The following is a 22,716-nucleotide window of genomic DNA, read 5'->3' on the forward strand; positions in this document are numbered from 1 at the left end:
TGGAATTGATTTGCATTGTTTGTACCACTCAGCTACCCCATTCGTTAAAAGAAATCATGGCACAAATATACATTTTTTGGCCATATTATTTAATTGTCTGCAACTAAAGCTGGCGATAAATCAATTACAGTGCACTGATTACGCGCACAAAGTGGCGCGTGAAGGTCTTAATTGTTTTTTCGGAGTTAGAGGGAATCGAGTCCTGTCAAGTGCAAGGCTCAACTTTTCCAGTTGCGATTGTCAGTAGCAGCGAAAACGGAATGAAGATAGATGCGAGGCTGGCAGTGCAATTGCTGCCTTCTAATTGACGGTGAATATGATTGATGAATGGCGAGGCCAAAGAAATGCTGCGCTTACAAGGGTGCAGAGGGAAACTAGCACAAGGACTGTTGTCAATTGCGGCATCGTCTAATGAGTTACAATGCCGACAGAGAGATATTTATTTATGAAATGAATGCAGTACTTGAGATGCGCATAGTAATTATAAGTAAGAGCATGTAATTGAAATTAGTATGTAAGTAAAAAGAGGGAAGCTGAGATGCTAAGATGTTGTCTGATTTGAATATCATTATTAAGACATTTAAATTGCATATTGCAATTAAAGAGGTCAGTCAAAGCTTCTGAATCAAAAGGGCTCCTCACACAGACTTCCAAGGCATGGATCAGCTACATATTGCAATCATTATTTGGCTGCTGGCTGTCCCTGTAGACCAGTTAGAGCATATATTGATGTGCAAAAGGAATATCAAGCACAGATATAGTGGTAATAAAAAATAAATACTATCTAATAAAATATAATAAATAAATTTTGTATAGATAGGAAAATGTTGGCATAGTCGAGCAAACCATTAGTGAAAGTAACTAAGCATGCAGGAGCGTATATGTTGAGTCGGTGGACAACAGGACATTCAAATTGCCAATTGGAATGTTGTGCCACTAGCTTGATTATAATATAGAGATAAGCCTGACAACAGTGATACGCTCTCCCAGCTTCCAAGCCAAGCATAACTAAAGATCTATACAACAGCGCCTTATTGCTTTTAGTTTGTTACATCATTATCTATTATTTTTAAATAAAGATTAAATGGTACATCCCATGACTATGAAGAGATATTTAAGTTCTTATGAGACACAGCACCGACTTCTTAACTCGCTTATATAATAATTTCATTGAAATGAAATCGCTCAATACTATTCTAAATACTGATAAGGGATAGCATTTAAAGTATTCATTAACACATTACCAATTACTGCATTACCAATGCCACATTCATTCATAAGTTAGTAGTTACTAATCAGCTCTGAGCCAACTTTCGAGACCTCACTCAACACTCACTCGTCATTTGCACTCATTTGTGGCACTTATAGTCAGAGCGAAAAAGCCGCCAAGCCACAAATACGCCGCTAAATTGCAACCTACCATTTGCAACAAATACCATCGACTCGACTCTTTGGACTGTGTCTGGGCTCGGGTGGCGCAGCTGGATAACCAAACTGATTTGCGCTATTCATGCGCAACTTCAATGGTAAACTATGCTATTCAAACACCCGCACATTCATGCCATTCATGCCAAACTGGCCTAAAAACTCTTTGGCCAAGTATTCAGCACTCGTGTGCTCCACAAGCCCAAACTTACGGCCGGCCAGCAACAACAGCAACGACCAGATCATGCCCAACCCCTCGCCTAGAACAAAAACAAATTCAATTTGGCTGCTCATCGGCGTTTATTGCCAGTGGCAAAAAACTGATAATCCTATTGCGGTTTTGTTGGCTCTCTTTAATTGGCGTCACACCCCGCTTATACATACACACACACACACACATAGCATACATACTCACCATAATGTGGCATGCGACAAACAAAAGCGGCTTTTGCTTTTCATGTTTTGTGGCGACTGCGTTTTTGAGGCGCCATTACTCAAACTGAAATGAAGGAAATGTTGAATGTCCTGGACGGCAGAAGGATCAGCTCCGAAACTATTCGACGAGCTAGGGCACAAACTTTTGGGCCATTGTTTCAATTGTCAAACATGCCGGAAAGTTTACTTTAGTTCGGTTTTGTTTCTCGAAAATGTCGCCCGCCTGCTCAAGAGTGCTTCCTTGAGCTTTAAGGACGTTGCGAAAATTTAAAAAGTAAGGTTGCCATTACAGTTTGCCAGTTAGGCATTTGCAATTTGATTTGATTCCATCAATGTTTAATTGCTTTTTGATTTGGCAAAATTGTAATTAAAATCAGCGTCATAAGTCTTGCGTAATGCGAAAATTAATTGCCCTGCGATTATATCACGTCGCTTAAAGCAACACACATCGCCACTCTAATAGGACACTACACTCTCTGAAAGCAAATTCATAAAATAACAATACATAATTGCACGTTACCTAATGTATCACTGAACAAAAAAAAGGACACACAGAGTACTTACTAATACGGAAAGGCGAATTATTAAAAAAAAAAAGAAGCAAATTGACAAAAATTGTCACTGCAAAGAGTCGGAATGCTACTAATCCGTCCGCAAATATCAAAAGAACTGCAGATTTTCCAAAACTAAAAAGAAACTAATTTTCCCCTAATAGAAAACGTACTAAGAAGGTGTTATATTCAGGTGGCGATAAGTGTATATAAGACCTTCAGATAGCTATATATGTGGTGCACTGAAAAAAAGTGAATTGAATTAATCATTGAAAGTGGAGCAAATGTACAATGAATTATTACCAAATTCTATTAAATTATTCAATTATTCATTTTGATTGGGGAACGCTTTCTGTGCAAATATTAATATTAATTGAATGCTGCTTAAGTAATTTCTAGTGGTTTCAAGAATTCATATGAGTGACGACTTTGTCAGAGCTTGGTAACCGGTGTTCTCTCCGTTGTTAAAGGATATTATTTAGAAAATAAATTTAAATAGATGTAGCTCTTAAGTGGTTATCGGGTCATATGCTTAAAATTATGAATTTTAAAATAAGTGCGGAATAATTTAAAAGTGGCTTAAACACGTTTTGATGTTGCTTTTGGTTAAAATATTTATAAATATATAAGTTTAAAATTTATAAAAATCATCACCAGAGAAATTCAAACCTTTATTAAATCAATCGGTCTAATTATACTTTGTACATGAAATGTACAAGATGCAGACCCCACAAAGTATATATATTCTTGATCAGCGTGAAAAGTTTGTTTTATTTTTTTGATTCCCCCCCCCCCCCCCCGGACTTCACCCCTATGGGGGTTTTCCCGATTTTCCATTCGTATAATCGCCTATATCTCAGAGACTACAAGACCTAGGAACACCAAATTTTAGTCCAAGATGCCTTGTGTGAATACGCAGAAAATGTGTATTTTGGAATTTCCCTCCCTCCCCTTTCTTCCACTCAAATCGTTTCTGTAACTCTGTAACTCTCGTAATTCTTGGAATTTTATGAGTCCATATGTCAAGTTTCACTATGCTAGACCGATTTATCAAGAAGTTATAGCTTATATTTGCTGCTCAAGCGCTGCCCGCAGCTGTTGTTGATGCTGGTGCTTTGGTTGACTGCAAACATGTTTACACCGACACGAATACATGTGCACAGGCATTCATACACTCACATAGATGCAATTGCTTTGTATATGTGCAATTATACACCCTTACGTGAGTTCGAATACCGAGAGAGGTAAAATAGATCCAATTATTTTTTAAGTTTTCAAATACCACCCATAAATCAATGAGAATTTTTACAAGCTACTCTCCTCATAGAAACTATGGCTCAAAAACTGATATCTTTTGAATTTGCTATTTAAACGTTGAAAGTTACATGCTTGACCCAAGTAACTGCAATATTTCTTAACAATTACAATAATCTAATCTTCGAGTATACTTGAATATGTGGGGGAAAAGTATTGAGTCCTCACGGCTAGATTCAACTCATCGCCTTTTAATTGACCTAAGCTGACTATTGAATCGTGAATTATTTTGAGTGCAGCAGTATCGACGCCAAACAAAGTAGCAAAATGCTAAGTACATTTCTGTACCATGGAAACCACAAGGAAGAGTGGCTTACGCTTCACCAGCACTCCATTATGGGGAGAAGTGCACGACTTTTGCTTTTGTCGCGCACTGGTTGCTCGGTGTACGTTGGACTTTTAAGACCAAATCATAAGCCGATTTGCTTATAAGTTGCCCATCGATAGAGCCACAGAGGGCGAAAGAAAGGACGTTGTAGAGTGCTTGGGTGGCAATGTAAGCATATTAAATGTAGTTTGCAAATCATTTACATGAGTTTGTGTGTGTGTGTGGATGCTTAAAGTTATTGAGCATTTGAGCAGGGCAACATCTGATAAACCGACAGAACTATGTACTCGCACTCGCATGATGCTACAATATATTGCTCAAAGAAAATGTTGCACAGCTTGCTGTGTTGTTGTCGGAGGCTTGACCACAATTACAAGTATTAATAATTTTCCGATTGCAATTAAAAGCAATTATGGTCATTGTCCTTGCAACCGCAATTGCATTAGCTTGTTGGACCAAAACCACAAAACAGCAATACAGAGCAGCGCCAACAAACGGTAGCTACAACAGTTTCCGAAACTAATGGCATCTACACACACTCACACACACACACACACAAATACAAGCACACTGCCAAGCAGATAATGAAATCCAATCGCCAAGCTCTTTTCATATCACAAACATGTTCAAACGTTAAAAATTCAATCATTTTGTTCGGCGCTTCATCTCTCTTTAATTCTCTGATGAAAAATTGCAAGAAAAAAGAGAAAAAGAATTGCCATTTTTTGGTCAAGCATCGTGCATTTTTTGAAAGATTTTGATATTCGTGTGAAATGCTTTCAAACAAAATGGCCACAGCAAACAAAACTTAACTGGACTGCTGGACAAGCTGGACTGAGTTAGTCAGTCAGTCTGTGCTTGTTGTTGTATTTGGGATGAGCTGGTGCTGGATGGATTGTCAGTGGAAAGGAGGAGGTGTGGCTGTTTGTTTAGAAGGTTTTATGCATATGTCCGACATGTGGAAAATTCCATTAGGAAGTTTTCTTTGTTTGCATACATTTACATTCATTTGTGTGTGTATATAAATATATGTATGTATATATCTTTGAGTCTGCAAGCACACAAACACACACAGACACTGATGCGTAAGTGTCGTTTTTTGTTACACAAAAATGAAATAATTTATTTGTGGTGTGTGGCTTACCATGCCCCCTGCCCTTGGGCTGTTCATTCTCTCATCCACTCACTCACTTAGTCATTCAGTAGGTGGTCAGTTGGTGGATTGGTTAGTGGCCTGCCCAGCCAGACTTTTATTATTATTATTATTTTGTAATGGTTTTTGAGTGTTCGCAGGACAGCAAAGATATAAAAATGATTTGCATAAAATCGATTAAACATTTTCAGCAAATAAAATGCATATTGAAATGAAATGAATAGAAAGCAAGATACAACAATAACAATAACAACAGCAACAACAACTACAACAGCTATTATAGCCATAAGCTATAGCCTCAAATGTTTCATGTGCTGTCAATATCAGTTGTGTTTTTGTTGCTTTTGCAATGCAAAATGCTTGAAAAGGAAAGCAAAAGCAAATAAATAAACAAACTGCCGCATCAGAAATAACAACAACAGCACCAATAAGTGGGACAGTTCAGTTGTGCTAACCAGGAGCAAAATATATATTGAACATATGATTGAAAATGATTTATCAGGTATGTATATATTTTGTTCTGTTTATTGTAGGCTTCGGCTGTGCAATGCCATTTTAAAATCAACGCACACACACACACACACACATTAGTATGCCAGTGAATAGAAGTTTATGCTATCATTTGTTAAACATACAGGGTGCGCCATCTTTTATGTCGGTATGTAGATATTGAATAACTTTGTCATTAGTGAACCGATTGACTTGAGTAGACCAGTGTTGAAAACCTCAGTTCAAGAAATTACTTGAAAATCGGTTGTTTATTTTCAAAGATATTCAATGTTTACATACCGACATAAAAGATGGCGCACCCTGTACATTAGCGTAAGATGTATTTCTGCAGATACCGAATTAATGCACAACTGTTGCCATAAAAAGGTTGATAATATATAGTATAGCTAGTCATAGCAAATAGGTACTATAAAAATTTTAACGTAAGTGTTGTTTGTTGTAATGAATATGTAATATGTATTTAAAATTTAATATCTCCATTAAGTTTTTTTCTTTATTGGTTCAAGTATTTGATATTTAGTTCCTTTTTCGCCAGCTTTAAATAAACAAACCCAGTAGTTACGTGGGTCTAGACTGAAGCAACGACACTGGAACTATCGGTTGTCTGGGGAAGTTGGAGTAGATCCTCAAGGCCTGTTAGGTTGAAAAAAATGTATCCGCAATAACGCTGTTAAAATTTCTTTACTGTAGTGTCGCAGGCTAGATGTCAGGGGATTTTTTGCAAGTTTTTATCGCATCTTGAAAATAAAATAAAGTAAAGTACCAGTCGAATTTCAATTAACCTGACCCTGTGCCTTTGTAAAATGTAGATAAAATTTCAAAAACCGAAAACTTTATAAATTCATTTATTAATATTTATTTTATTTATTCCATTGAAATATGGAATAATTTTTTTTTGGGACTGGCACAGCTAGCAGGAATCCCACAATGTGAGTTCGTTCCTTGAGTAGGCTCTCAGTTCTAATCAAATGTCAAAGCAACCTAGGATAAATTTACCAGAAAAAAAAAGAAAAAAAATTAAGTTATGGAACAAGAACTGTAAATAAAATATTTAATTAATATATGAATAAACGAAACAGGACAATTAGTTTTTATGAGTTCAAAAAATCCAAATAAATAAAAATAAATAAATATAATTCGCAATTAGAGTCATATGGTTAGATTTTCCTTTTGACAACTGATTTCAAGTCAGAAATGGCTTTCAGAAAGTGTGAACATTTCGGCGACAAAGTGAACTTGACAACGTTTAAGTTCCGAGATATCAAACTTATTCTGTTCTAGCCTCGACTTCACTTAAACAACTACGAAACAAACACATGCTTTTGATCAAATTGATAGCTATGTACTCGTGCAAGTATGTATGTACGTGTGCCAGTCCCAGTGGCATGTCCAATGCAATACGTGACCAGCAATATGTCAAGCTGAAACAAACTCCACATCTCTAATTTATATTAGAATGGCATACACAAAATCAGGCGAAACTTTTCCCAATGATTTAGTAATCAACAGCAAGAAGGTGAAATTTAAATTAAAGCGCAAATACTAGTCGATAATTGCTCCAAAAAGGTTTTGTATATCGCTAAAAGGTTATGTTGTTGCTCATCTGTTTAATATGTGTAATTAATATACAACCATGTCTCTGTGTACATACACGTATAAATGTGCTTACATAAGCATATTTGCATGCAAGTCGCCTTTCAAAATCATATTTATAAGTGTTGAGCTTACATAAGACTGCATGCCGAGTGGCTGGCAAACTCAAACAGAATGCAAACAAATCTTTCAAATTCAAATACGAGTATGTACAAGTATATGACAGTACTCGAGCACACATACTATACTTATTAACATGACCCTAGCTGTCAGTCATAATGTTAGGTTTCAAGAATTTTGCATTTAAATTGAGAGTTTAGAAGAGGAAGAAGCCAAAGCCCAAAGGCAAAGACGGAGTCATCCAGCGCAAATCCAAAGTTCGAGTGCACTTTTCAACATCATTTACGGGTAAAAGATACGCAATTAAATTATGCAAACAAATGTCAAAGTTATTTGTATTTAATTTCTTAAGCAAGCAAAGTTAATTAATTACAGCAAAACTTTAAGCTGTTCGCATTACACGCAGCTATACATAAGAGAAGGATGAAGGAACAAAAATAGCTGAGCAGCAAAACAACAAAATATTTTGGAAATGATTCAGGCAGTCAGTAAGTCAGTAAGTCAGTCAGTCAGTCAGCAAGCCCGTCATTCGTTCGGTTGGTCGCTTCTGCTCCGCTTGGAATGAAATTACAATATTTTAAGAACATGCGCTCGAACTCACTTCAGAATGACAACGACGAGGATCATGAGCGCAAATAACTAGCAGGGTGGAGCTCGAAGGGTAGACAAGGCAGATATAAAGACGCAAAATGCAGTTGCAGTTGCAGACGTTGACGACGAATGCGAAGGCATCATCGTACACAATAGAGGAGCAGCACGCTCAACATTAATGGCAATTTAAGCTGGCTTAAAATTTCAACAGCAGCAGCTTCAACAACACACTAACAACAGTAAACATATCAAATATAAACGATGCACTCTTGAGCTAAAGGCCATGTACAAAAACCCGAGAAAACGCCACCACAATTTTCCCTTTACCCAAATGCCGAATGCAAATGAAACTTAACGCGCTTTTAGTTTGCCCTGCATGCTGTTTAGTTATCTGATAGTTCAAGTCTAGGCACCAACAACAAAATCATCCGAATGAGTTAAGCATTCGCATGCGTACTTTGTTTCCAGAAAAGTGACAAAAATTTAATTGCAATATAATATGACAGCTGACGTCATCGCATTGGCTTTGATTATGAGACAGCCACTTGTTTTAAGTAGTTTTTGCCCAACTAAGCGTGAAATTGTAAGACTAAACAAACTTTCACGGCCAGACACGCAAAAAAAAAAATTTTAAGCGAAAAAACAAGCAGGCGGCAATAAAAATTGCATGCAATAAATTTCAAATTAAATTGCAATTTTTTTCCAGCAAGCAACTACTGCTACTGTTGCCGCTTCTCGAGGACTGAAAAAATGCAAATCTCAACTAATTCTTATAAATTATTTAATAAGAAGAAGTCAAATGATTCATTTTTAAGCTGCACCCTTCATCACTAAAGCTAGCCTGACACTTTCGCGCTCACTGCCGACTGCAAATAGAGAAAAGGGAAAAACGAAACGTTGTGCAGTAAAATGGGCTTCACCCACACACACACACTCACAAAAAAAAAGTGAATAACTTAGTAAATTCAGAACGAACACTGCATTCCCTTTCTTCTGTAATTAAAGCTAAGTTATTGGAGAGCATTTAAGTATTGTACTCTTATCTCAAATTTTACTATTTTATCATTCTGAACTGAAAAATATAATAATTGTAATGTGGTGAGCATTTAGTAATTAGAATTAATAGATCAATAATTACAAGCCGGAAATGCAAACATATTACTTTTATTTTATACTTTTTAGTTCAGTTTAAAATATTATCCCCATTATATCTTAGCAGATTAGACATACGTTTAGCATTAGCCAGAAGATATTTAGCTTTAAAATTCATGAAACAGTTTTTTTTGAACAAGTTTAATTTAACCTTGACAAGAATTATAATGGGTCCTTTTAGGAAAACTGATCTGCATGCAGAAGCTCCTCTATGGTATCCACTTTTAGGTGACAAACCTCTAGTGTTTCTTCCATTACCAAACTTTCTCATAGTGCCATGTTATTTCAACTGCATTTTGTAATGGCTAGCTACATATGTTATACAAGTATACATATGTTTATCTTCAAAAATGTCTATGCATATTTTGTATGCGTTAGTCGCCATAAAGAGAATCCTTTTCAAATATATTTTCTTGGAAACATCTTTGGAGCCAAGTCTGCATTTAAGTCCAGTGTCAAAATCTTAGAGCCAGAAGAGGCTTAGAAGCCTTAGAAGTTTGCAACTTCAGCTCTATATAAAAAAAACTACATGAGAAAACTTTAGGTGTTTGTCAAACTATTCCTTGCTCTACTTATTCAAAAGTTGCACAAATCTAACTGATTGTATTCTACATAATTTTCAGACATTTCGATAAATGCGCTTTTTTCAATAATCTTTTATATTTCTAGTAGAACACTATTTGTTTTTCGTGGATAATTTTTTTTCACTTTTTTATACTTATTCATTAAATAATTTTGTTTATTTGGTCCTAAGATAATTTGAGCTGCTATCTGTTTGATATGCAGGGAAAACGGCTTAGAGTTTCTGATCATTGCGATCTGAGTGCCATTGGCCGTTCTGACAAATATATGGAAATAAGAGTATATACACGTATATTTAGAAAGCCCCTTTTCGCAGTATACCCGTCTTCCGTAAGTACTGAACTATATGTACACGTCATGTAGGGCTTATGCTGCTTTTTCAATGTTACAAACAAAAACAACAAACTCAACGACTTGAGCTTCTGAAAAGGGTATGTAAATAGGACGCGGCGGAGCAAAGCAAAGTCAAGCATAGGGCGTAAAATGTGAGCACGCTAGAATTGTGAGTGCGCATATGTATGTGTGTGTGTGTGTGTGCATCTGTGTATGTGCCATGAAACCAAGAGCGAGTGTAATGGAGTATGTGGGGGTGTGTGCATGCGAATGCTTGCATGATTTAACGTCAAACTGCAAGTGAAATGATGTTGTCAAAGAGCAGCAGACGAAGAAGGAGAGGAAGAAGAAGGAGCAGCGGCAGCAAACAGCAGAAAGCAGAAAGCAGGACGATGTGCAGCAACTCGGACATGGCTATAGCTGTGGACGTGGACGAATGTGTCGTCATTCGCTTATTGGAAACATGTGCCGCTGACAGCCAAAGCGTAAATAAATTTGCAAGCATTCTGTGCTCGTATTTCTCCTTTTTTTTCTTATATTTTTTTTTTTTTGTCAGTACGCCACATTAATATAATGCTTTGAGGCGATGGATGCTGGAAGCTATAGTGCGTGGCATAATTCTATACAATCCCCAGCCCATTCTGACTGTTCCGGCTTACTTGCATCCATTCTGATTCTGGCATCCTGCTGTGCGGCACAAAAACTTCGCCATCGATTATTCTTTACTATGCTGCGCTTTGGTTCACACTCAGTTAGACGCCCAGGCTTGTTCACTCACTTTGTTGCATGCAACGTTCAGCAATTGTCGGCGGTGGTCGCGACGGTGGCAGTGGCGACAGTGAAAAGTGAAATTCCTTGTGCCCCGCAGCCCAAGCAAACTAACTGTCCTGGAAACTCAGAAACTCAGCAGCCCAACAGCCCAACAGCCCAACAGCAAAGTCAAGTTCCATGCTGAATTTGTTGCATACAATGGGGCGCGTTCTGCTGCTTTGCTTACAGTGCGCCAGTGGCAACATAAAAACGCGGCCAAGAAGCATCAGAACAAGAAAAGGAGAATGCCAAGCATAAGAGAATGAAAGCAACAGAAATAACAAAGGCCACGACACACACACCAACACACACACACACACACACAGACACAAACAAACAAATAGCTAGGGCATGTTGAATGTTGTGCACATGGCAGTTTATTCATGATTTCACATATTTTGCTAGCGCCATCTTCCCCCCCCCCCCCTTCCCCATTCCCCCCACCCACCACATTCACTCAAAGCTACACGCTAGTCGCCCGCCATTGTTGTGCATTAGTTGCGTTCACTCACTCGTCGTCTTGCGTGCCGCAAAAAACGCCGCGAATATACAGATGTGGGTACACTGCTGGTCAAGTGAATAGCTACAATATTTTGCATCAAATTATTGCTGCCAAAACAAAACTTCTAACTGTGGCTACTATTCTGTTTATATAGATACTAGCGTCCTGCCCCTGCTTTGCACAGGTATTTTTACAACAATTTTAAAAATTATACATTTTGTAACACACACACACACTTAACACACATACACCCTTCTTTTTGCTATGAGTTTCTAAGAAGGAGTAAAATTTATTTTGGATATTATTTTATTGATTTTTGGTTCGTTTTTAGATTTTTTTTGTTAGGTTCTCTGTAAAACACATTTTATGTTTTATTTTGTGGTAGCAAAATAAAATGATTTGCAGGAGCTCCGACCTGTGATAGGTCAACATACCGTAAAACATTGCTTTCGTATGTCGATCCCTACTAGTTCGAAGGCTTGGCCTTGGGAGTACCGGAAATTGAAGCCATATAAATGATAAATTGGGATCATCGGTATCCTCGTTAAATGAGCTAGTTGACCAGTTGCTGGGCCGTTGATAATAGTTGCTGGACGAATAAATTTGCAAGCAAATTGTCCTGCAATTCCTTAATAAGCCGCCTCGTCCCATTGCACATGCTTGGAAGGCTTTAATTTCTCAAAAGCATAATTGCAATTTCGAATTTTACCGTCAATTCATGTGGCGGCAGTCCAATGTTTCGAGGAGGAACTAACAGCATGCTATTCAGGAGGTTTTTAAGGTAATTTTTTTACACCTTTGCTTACATTATTGGCGTTTTAGTAAGGATTACATTATTTTTTGCAATATATTAGATAGTGTAGCTCTCCACCAGTGAAAGAATCCATTATAATATTAGAATAGATTACTAAATCATTAATACCTGCTTTCTGTTTTATGTATATTCAATATTTTATTATATAATACATCTTTTATTTTATTCGACTGCAGTTTTACGAGCTCTTTTAATATGAAGCCATTTTATTTGTATGTAAAATTAAATGCAACCGATTACACAATTATATACGAAGCTATCGGTAAAATAAGATGTTTAGTATTTGTTGCAGTTTCAGAAGAAAGTCGAAATTACTGCTGAAGGTCCCGCACCTTGAAGAGTCTGCACACAAGAGTGGTGCTTCGGAAGATCCTAAGTTCCACAATAAAGTCTATCTTTCCTTTCTTTCTTTCTTTAAATCAATATCTCACTCTTATGTACTGAGATTGAAGCTAAAGAAAGTCGGAAAAATATTGCCGGATCCTTTTCTCTTAACGATAAAAGACAGATCTTTGCAAAACAAATGCTAGAAAAATACACAAGACAGGTAAGATTGTTTGGCTGAGCTCCAAAAACTGAGTTTAAAATATGTTGATAGGTGTCTCAATTCCAAGGCTTATACACTACTAAGAACAGTAGGCAACAAGAGCAAAGAAGACTATGTTAAAGGAACTAAAGATTGAAACAAATATGTGTAGCCACACAGATGTTTACAAAAAATCGATAGTCATCGGCCACGAAACGGTTTTTGTGTGCCTTTTCTAAGTGTGATCGATATCTGTACCAAAAAAAGAATTGTCAATGCCAAGTTTTAACGCAATAGCTTTAGAATTGTAATAAATTAGTAATTGATATTATCAACTACCAGTTTTTTTTAATTGAATTCGAATTCATCTGAGCGTACCTACCATTGGTTCTACTGTTTCACATTTTAACTATACAAGTACATAGTGCTATAACCACAATGTTGTACATATTCAGTTGGGCAGCACTGTGTGCTTGTAAATATGTAAGTGTATGTATGTGTCGTCTTAGTTTTTGTGCAGGCGGTAGCTAACAGAGCATCCAGCCAATGCTTTCTACATGATTTCTCTGGCGTTTTTTGTTATTGCACCATTGTCGTTGTTGCAGGTTGTGTTGTTGTTGCTGCTGTTCGCAGTTTCCATGTAATAATTTTTTTGTGCAGCACGCTGCTCTTCTCTGTGAGTTGCATTTTTATGGTTTTAACATGTTTACTTTAATATTGTGTATTTGTCTTGTTGGCGTTACACGTGACATATGCATGCACATAAGTATGCAGGGCCGGACTTGGTGGAAGTGTGGAGAGAAGAACGACAACAACAGGACAAATCGCACAATTGGACGAAGTATTCTCAGTTTACAGTTAATTTATACAAGAGCTTTGACATTTTTTACTCGCTGGTACCAATTAAATTGAGTAATAAAGATTTTCCTCATGCAGAATAAGTTCCTTCTTGTTCGTTTAAGGATGCAATACAATGCCGTTCTGCCTGATTCTCACTGTCAGGAGCTTGCTCGCATATTTATTTACTGAGCTCATACGGTGCACAGTGCGTATTAGCAATAAAAACTCAGCTGAAATAAGATGAGACCGGATCAGAAATCGGATGCACTTATATATAACATTTTTCTGCATTATGTGAGTACTTCAAGCTTTGGAAGCGGTAATCATAGATGCAAACAATATGCATGTGTAATATTATTTAATTTATAAATATCATTACTAAAATTATTTTATTTTATTTTTATTTATCAACAAATTGTTGTATTCGGTACAGATTACTACAAGTGATGTTTTATAGAATAACATTATCTTATAATTTCAGCTTATAAAATAAGACCTCCTCAAAATAATTGGTAATTGGATTTACCCTTTGGCCAACTATACCCCGATTTACAGCCATATGTGGTCAGAGATATTATAGACCTAAGAAAACTAAAAAAAAAAAAATTGATTGTAGAGGAGATAACCTTATTATACTAAGCAGCTAACAAGATTAAATAAGAAGCAGAAAGAGGAAAAGGAAAATCTAAAAAAGAAAAACAAAAGTCTCCATCCCGGTGAGGGAAAATTTGATTGCCAGTCCGGTAAGCTGTGCCCCGACTTACAGCAGTAAGTGGTCTGAGATTTTCCCGGAGATATTTATAAAGGATAACTTTTATTTTACGTACTCAAAGGTTTGTTCGCATACCCAACGAGCTTGCAACATCACAGCTCAATAAATATTGACCACAGTTGTACTTAATAGATATGAATATAATTGAAAGTAGTTTCTAAATAAAATTTGTATATCCTCTAGCCAATAAATAAAATGCTATACAAGGTCGTTTTCATTAGGTACGTCTACAAGGTATGGAAATGCTAAATACTCGTATGTATAGTATGACTGGAGAATTAATGTTCATTAATCCATCTTTTGTGCAGTCGTAGAAAGAGTGTATGATTCTTTTTCTAAGTTTATTTGTTACTTTGCTGAATCCAATTTCTTTTCTGTGAGTCTATATTTCTCTCTTTCCCTCTTTCTCTCCCTCTCGCGTTGCACAGCTTCTCGGATTTTAAATTCTGTTTTACTTTAATTTAATTTGTTTTAATTGTATCCGCTGATAAGTATCTGCTTAGTAAACATTTTGTTAAACTAACTGTGTTACCTTCAATTCACCCGATTTAGTGCACATGAAAGTATTATTTCTAATTAAATTTGTTATTCAAAAGAAAACCTTAGCACGTCCTTGCACTTTGCCTGTCATTTTGCAAGTGTTAACATATTTGGCCAGTCGCACTAAGCCACAATAAATGGACAGTGTCGACGATGACAAGGGCGATATTGCTGATGCTGTTGAGGCTGTTGAGACGGCTGATGCTTCCGATGTAGCATGCCGCATGCCACATGACATGTACCGTACGGTAGAAACCTTGACATTTTTGCTTATTTTCATTACACTAATGAAGTCATGTGCGCACACGTTGTATCTGTACATCGCAAATGTGCGACAAAAACGGACTGCGGGCTGCCATTCGCCCAAATGACTGTCAGACGCATAAAAAGGTGAGCAGTTGCCAGCCTTAACCGCCTTTACCGCCTTTGGCTCCTTTGCTGCCGCCTCTGCCAACAGCTGCGCCTCATTAAACCATTTTATTGTGCCTACCGTCATGAGCAAGGCCTCGAGTTCCTCAAAGCGTCAGCGTTGACGCTGGAACACATGTCATGCTCATGGCATTAAACACACACAAACACATTTACATACGAGTAGTATATGCACTGACACGCACACATAATTAATTTGAAATGCAAACATGCTCATAAGGGATGCCGCAGCTCTCACATAAAGCATACGCCATGTTGTCAGCAATTTAAAGCTTTAAAAGCCCACTAATACACACACACAGAGTCACAGTCACACACTTACAGACAAAGAAGGCAAAAAGTCTGCAGCATTCGCCGGCAGGCAGCTAAATTGTAAGACGACAGAAATATTTCAACAGGAATTTACGATGCGCGCACACTAAATGCTCATTTAGTTTGCACTTTTATTTAGAAACTTCTTTTGCACGTTTGCCAAATTGTCTGCGGTGGCAGAGTCGCATTGCACTTGGGCCCAGGTAGAGCCACACCCGCGCACACGCAGACATACACCTACGTTCATACCACATATATATTTATAGTATATATATTCAGCCAAGAAATGTGCGCCATAGCCGCTGCACAGGAACAATAACAACAGTCTCAAGAATATCAACAGCGTTGCCTACTTTTGGCCGTGAGGTAGATCCACAGAGTCCTTTGGGGAAATATCAACAGCAAGATGCACATTTTAAGATAGTTTAGATTACTTTAAATTACGAAAATCAGCAATTCTTTAAATGCATTCACCAGCCAAGAGGGTTGCACTTAATTCTGGATACCATAATTTATGAAGTCTTCAAAAGAGTTTGAGTACATTCTCACTTTTTTTTTATAAAAATAAACCACTAATAATATTAATGTTTTTTATTCACTTTTTATAGAAATATAAATGGGCTTTCAAATAGGTTCACTAAAAATTGTTATGCTTTGCTTTCTGTTTTCAAATTATCTGTACAAGTAATTCTCCAAAATGTATTTAAAGTGAATCTCAATTTTAAACATTGGCTAAAAATACCTTTTATTTTGTATACAGATTTTTAAAAAACAAACAATAGAGTTACAAAAGCATCGTTATTTAAATGAAAATTTATGTTAATATACTGTCGCTGTAAGCAGCTATGAAAAAGTACCCGCAAAGTTGAATGCTAAGACCTCCAAATTGGCAACACTGACCTACAAAAACAAGAGTTACACCAAACTGAAGCAAAGTGCAATAATAATGAAGGTGGAGGCGTAAATTTAGCTTTGGCTGCAGTCGCCGCAGCAAGCGAGAAAAATGAGCGCAGCCAGCTGAGCAGCAGGACAGCAAGATATTGGGTAGAGTGTGGGGAGGCGCATGCACTCCTGCTATGTGAGCCATGTTGTCAGCGGAAGGTAGCAACAAATTTTCGTTGAGAAAGCTTTTAGTGAATTTATGGCAAGGAAATTCCTCTTCCAAGGTGCTACAGCAGGCACTGCATGCCGCAATAGCCTCGAAGTCCGACTGGTAATGCTGGAAAGATGCCCGCTTGCCAGCTCGTTTGTTTATGACTAGGCCCCGACTGCCGGGCATGTATAGTGGGGGTAGAACCTATGTATGCACATACGAGTATGCTCCTAGTAGTACAACAATACTGCTTCATAAACTTGAAGAGTAATGCACTCGCAAATTGTTGTTTGGCTCTTCGACTGTGGAACTAATGAGGCACAACAACAGGAGCAGCCAACAAATTGTAAAATTGAAAAGCAAAAGTTTGACAGGCACTGGCACACGCCCAATTAATTTGAGCGCGCAGCACTCACATCCACTAACACTCATACACGCACACGCACACCCCAAGCACCTTATACTTTGAAATGTACACACATTCACATAACTGAGCAATTTACTGTCTGCAATTGGTTCGGTTTCAGTTGCGTTGCGTTGCCCCTTGTTTTAGTTATTTATACACATATGCTCATATATGCTATGTGTGTGCGTGTGTGTGTGTGTGTGGAAGCATTATCAATTACCTTTGCGCGTTTCACAAATTACCAACAAATTCGAGAGCTGTACAAACTGCTGCTATCCCACTACCTCTTTCTCCAATTTAACATGTGGAGCATGTCTTTCGTCTTTCGGTGCTTCTTTTTCTTTCGCGCACGCACATAAACAAAAGTTGATTTAAGTTTATTCAAAAAACAAATTTAATTTTTAAGTCATCATCTTCAGGAGCAGCATGCAGCAGCAACAAGAGTACAAAAAGCAACAGCAGGTAGCTGAATACATTCCGCCCATTCCTAGCCATATGTGCAGCCCCTACTTTTCAAACTGTTGGTCTTGGCTTAACAAAGTCAAGTAAGCCGCTACGATTCATTTTTCATTTTTCATGTTCTGATTAAAATAAAATGTTCAAGAATATATTTATAAATAAATAGTTATCAAACGGCTTACAGAATACTTATCTGACCAATAAGAAAATAAATAAAATTTTAATTTAAACACAGGTTTGAAAATGAATCACAATGGTTTTCATTATCAAAAGAAACGAAGAATAAAACCATTTAATCCCGATGGGAGCTTAAGGGAATATACCAAGTTATTTTAGATGTTTGCAATCCCATTTTAATGCCGAATAACAACCTATGGTCTTTCTCAAATAAATTATATCGACTGGCTTAAATTTAAGCAGCGTTTACAACTTAGGTCAGTATGACGACTATCACTTAATTTGTTTATTTTTTTAAAAGGAAAGAGAACACTGTTGATCAACAGAAACATTATTGTCTTACAAAATAAACTGTTTTTCATATTGTTTATGAATTATGTACACAATTGAGATATCTATTGATATTCTAATAACAATAATGCCCTCATTTCTTAATATATACGATACATATATTTTGAAATCATTTAATCTTGAATATATCATTGTCAGCTGGTTCTCTTATTATAATAATTATAAAAATCGTATACCTCTAAGAACTATGTATTTTTGTAAATTTTTAATATTCAATTCATTAATATTCCATACAAAGAAATTATTGTTTTCAATATAAATAAGAATGAAGTCTTACCTTTTTTACTAAAATAACTGGATTTCAGCAATTCCTGGACCACCGAGGATCTCTACCACCTACGCATAACTTTATTTTTAAAAGGTTGTCGATTAAGTGAACTTTAAAGTGGATTACGAACATTCCGTATAAGCGTGTCGATATGCTCAAGTGCGCTACAATTTATTCTTTTTGGCTTTGTACAGCTTCTTATTTTCATTTGCGGAAATTTTATTATGAAAATGACGTTAGTCGTGTGCGTTGGCTATATGGAAAAGCCGCACACATACATATATACATGTGTATGGATATATACGCACACATTCGTTGCAACCTCATGCTGTCTGCCATTGTTTAACTGTCGGCTCAGGCTGCACGCTCGTTGCCTGTCAGTCCTGCACTTTTCACATCGTCTCGTCGTTGGCGTCGTCGTCAACTGTATTTGCATTCAACTTAATTGCGTTTTAAGTAGATTTGTGGTGAAATGTATGTACGAATTTATATAGATGCCTGGGTGTGTGTGTATATATGTTTACACAGACAACGACAAGTACAGCAACAGCAGTGGTAATAAGACTAGCGGGACCAACATGCATTCAACTTATTTTTGCTGCAAGTTACTTACGAACTACGCACCGAAAGCCAGATGTTGGTATGCATATATATACTTGTACTATATGTGTATATCCATACAAAACGTGAAATTCTGCGTTTGTGTGTTTGTCGTCCAAATAACAGCCGAGCACTTTAAAATGAATGAAGGCTGTGGCGAATTAAAAAGTAAACGATGGCACAATTAACACAATAGCTTTAGGCATGGAAATAAATGAGAGTACGATTATTTGTGCGAACTAACTTGCAAACTTCACAATGACACTCAATGGCAATGTTTCAGGACAACGGAAATGAATGCAACATGATTGCAGCCCAAAGCAATTTCCACTAACAGCATGACTATATTTTTCAACCCGGAAGAAATGAAGAACAGGGCTTCTTTAATAAATTAATATGTAGACAAAACGCATTTGAAAGTATTCCAATATGATGGTTATCCACAATTACTTTCAGAACAGGTATGTATAAATTAATACCTGCAAAGCGGCGTTAATGCTCGAAACAAACTGTCATTTGTGAGGTCACATCTTTGGCAAATGTAAACCTTTTTTTATTATTATTCGGCCCCAATACTAAGGCCCGCTTTTCGATCGACAAATTTCTTAGCATGAATGCGCAGAATTTAAAGCCCCACTCATCCACAAAACGCCATATTTGTCAATTCGATATTGGAATCTAGAATACAATACATATACTGTGAAATTACTGACATGGATTAACTGTAAACATCAAGCAAATTCTGTGGTTGCAAGTAGAAAATAATATTTGATATTTAAGAATCTAATATGAATTATATCAATCGCTTGACTTTAAAAGACTGACTGAAGAAAAGTGCTCCTCTATTCATATATTCTTGTATGGAATAGATATGTGCCAAGCCCGTTTCGTGAACCACACAAATAATCTAAAAGTCGTCCTTAAGCAAGACTTGCCCTTCAGATGGCATGGGCTTACTCTCCTGCACTGTGTTCGCTTTGCGCTACACGTGTCAAACTTATTTCACATTTGTTAAGAGTCCTTTCACACCTTGGCGCATTTGTGTCACTTGCACAGCACGCTGGTGTCGTCGACGCGACGCATAGGCACATTAAAATTCATAAAATATTTGCACAACGGAGTGGGCTGAAGTCAGTATATTATGTGTCAAGCACGTTTGAATTCAAAATCAAATATTATTTGCATAGCCAGCGAGCAAACAAATAAGCCGAAATAAGGTGAAAGCGAAACGAAGTCAAGGCGCTGGGAAAAAATCGGAACACATATATATATAGTAAGTATATACACATATAAGTCTTTATACATACAATAACTGAAATACCAAATGACGGAAGCAGAACCAACAACAACACAACAGACACAACAACAACTGAGCTGGCAAGTTTTATGCTCCTGGTCTACACCAGCTTCTGAGAGTATCTTCTTGTGGTGTGTTTTTCCCATATTTCGTTTAATTTCACACGTGTTTTTAGGAAACAAATACAAATACTATACGCACGCATATATGTAAATATTTCCCGCTACTGCTTTTACTTTCTTGTGTACACGTATAAAAATCGGCTTTAAAGCTTTGACAACGCAAAAATAAAATGAAAAACAAACGCAAATGCTAACAACATTGGCGACGGTAAGGACAACAGCCGACAAATGAAGAAAACACTGAGCAGGCAATTTCTAATGCGGCTAATCCTGTCTGCGTAAATTGTTGTGCTTGTACTGCATAATAAACGAAGAACGTATGCGAATCGTGTGTGCTGAGTCCTTGGTGCGTTTGACACCAAGTTGTCGGCCAATATTGGCGCCACCTAGCGGCGACAGACTGACAGACTTACGGACAGCTTAACCGTCACACCGACAGTCAGACATTAGCGCAGGCTGTTGAAAAGGAGCTGGCAACACTGGCGACACTGTCAATGAATCTATTATGATTTGTGTGTCGCGGTGCCAAATAAAGAGACACAAAAAAATATAGCATACTTATATGCGCACAATAAGCATTTTGTGCTGCCAAAAAGCATCTTCTAACAGCAAATGCGGCATTGCAACAACAGCAACGCCTACATCGCCGTAGACGACGCCTAAACCTTTCTGGCGGACACATTTTCACATTTTTGCGAATACGCGCAGCTTTTAGGCCCACACCACCCAACCACTCTCTTACAAGAGAACTGAGCGCCAATAAATCTTCAATTGTTTGCCCAGTCTGTGTGGATGGTGGCGTCTGCGCCAAACTTTCGCCCGCCATAATGGAGAAATAAACCCGCAGCACTGTCTGTTTAAGTTTGCGGCACATTTGCTGATAATATTTGCACACTAGTTCAATGATTGCTTCTGCCTAATTGCGGCGTCTCTGACAACAAAAGCACCAAAGCAAAATATATAAAAAGTTATGTTCGGCTATGCCGTACTTTTATACCTCCTGCACTAGCTTTAACAGTGACATCTGTGCCATCTGAAGGGCAAGTCTTGCTTAAGGACGACTTTTAGATTATTTGTGTGGTTCACGAAACGGGCTTGGCACATATCTATTCCATACAAAAATATATGAATAGAGGAGCACTTTTCTTCAGTCAGCCTTTTAAAGCGATTGATATAGTTCATATTAGATTCTTAACTATCGAATATTATTTTCTACTTGCAACCACAGAATTTGCTAATATACTTAATATACTATACATTCGCAATTACTTTTATTTTTCAGTGACTCTCTTGGATTTGATGATAACTAACATTCCGATTCAATAATGCTAGCGAGTCCAGCAATACACAGTAGACAGGGGAATGCTATTTGGATGATGCTATTTGGCCATTAATTCAAAAACTTTTAATATGCACTATTCGCAAATACTTTCATTTTTCAGTGATTCTCTTGGATTTGATGTGAACTCACATTCCGATTAAACAAGGACTCGCTAACAATATACAGTAGACAGGGAAATGCTATATAGATGATGGTAATTTAAAAACTTTTTAAATAGCTTTCATAATCAAGTTGTTCGCATTCAATCAATTAAGATTACAATTAATATTTTTTCATGATATGACTTCAAAATATATACTGTTTAAAATTACAACACTTATTGAAATAATATTTTTTTAAAAAATTCGTACTATGGTTCCCTTTATATTTGCAATTTACAAATCGTAAAGGGTGTCCAATGATATTACAACCACAAATAAATACTACTAACAATAAGAGACATCAGCATCAACAATAATAATAACAAGCAAAAAGTTAGCGAACTCTTCGCTACGCTTTAAGGCATCGTTTGTAATGGGCTATAAAAGCTCTAAATTGTTACACTGACCTTGCGACTGGTTGCCAATCCATTTTTATAGATTCACACATAAGTGTGTGTAAATAAATACACATATAGTATAACTAATTTGCAGCCCTTGAATATAAATGGGATTTCAGTTGATTTCAAATGAATTGCTACTTTTCACAAATGTCGACGCCTTGAACTCGGCCTAACCTTTCAATTAAGGTGAACAATCGTCATGAGATCCAGATGACCAAATGATGCAAATGAATTTGTTTGCAAGCGACAGACACTTCAATATGGGGGTCGATCAAGAAATTCCAATGTTTGACGACAGACAAAATTTGACTTTACCACTCTACCTTTTAAGGTTTCTGTTTTTTTAAGTTGGTCGATAAAATGGAATGGAAAGGGAAAATTCGAAGTTTGATTTTTCATTTTCGGTGGAAACACAGACTACGAAATAG

The sequence above is a fragment of the Scaptodrosophila lebanonensis genome, unplaced genomic scaffold (assembly GCF_003285725.1).
Source record: "Scaptodrosophila lebanonensis strain 11010-0011.00,11010-0021.00 unplaced genomic scaffold, SlebRS2 tig00000024-arrow-pilon, whole genome shotgun sequence".
In the NCBI taxonomy this organism is placed as follows: Eukaryota; Metazoa; Arthropoda; class Insecta; order Diptera; family Drosophilidae; genus Scaptodrosophila; species Scaptodrosophila lebanonensis.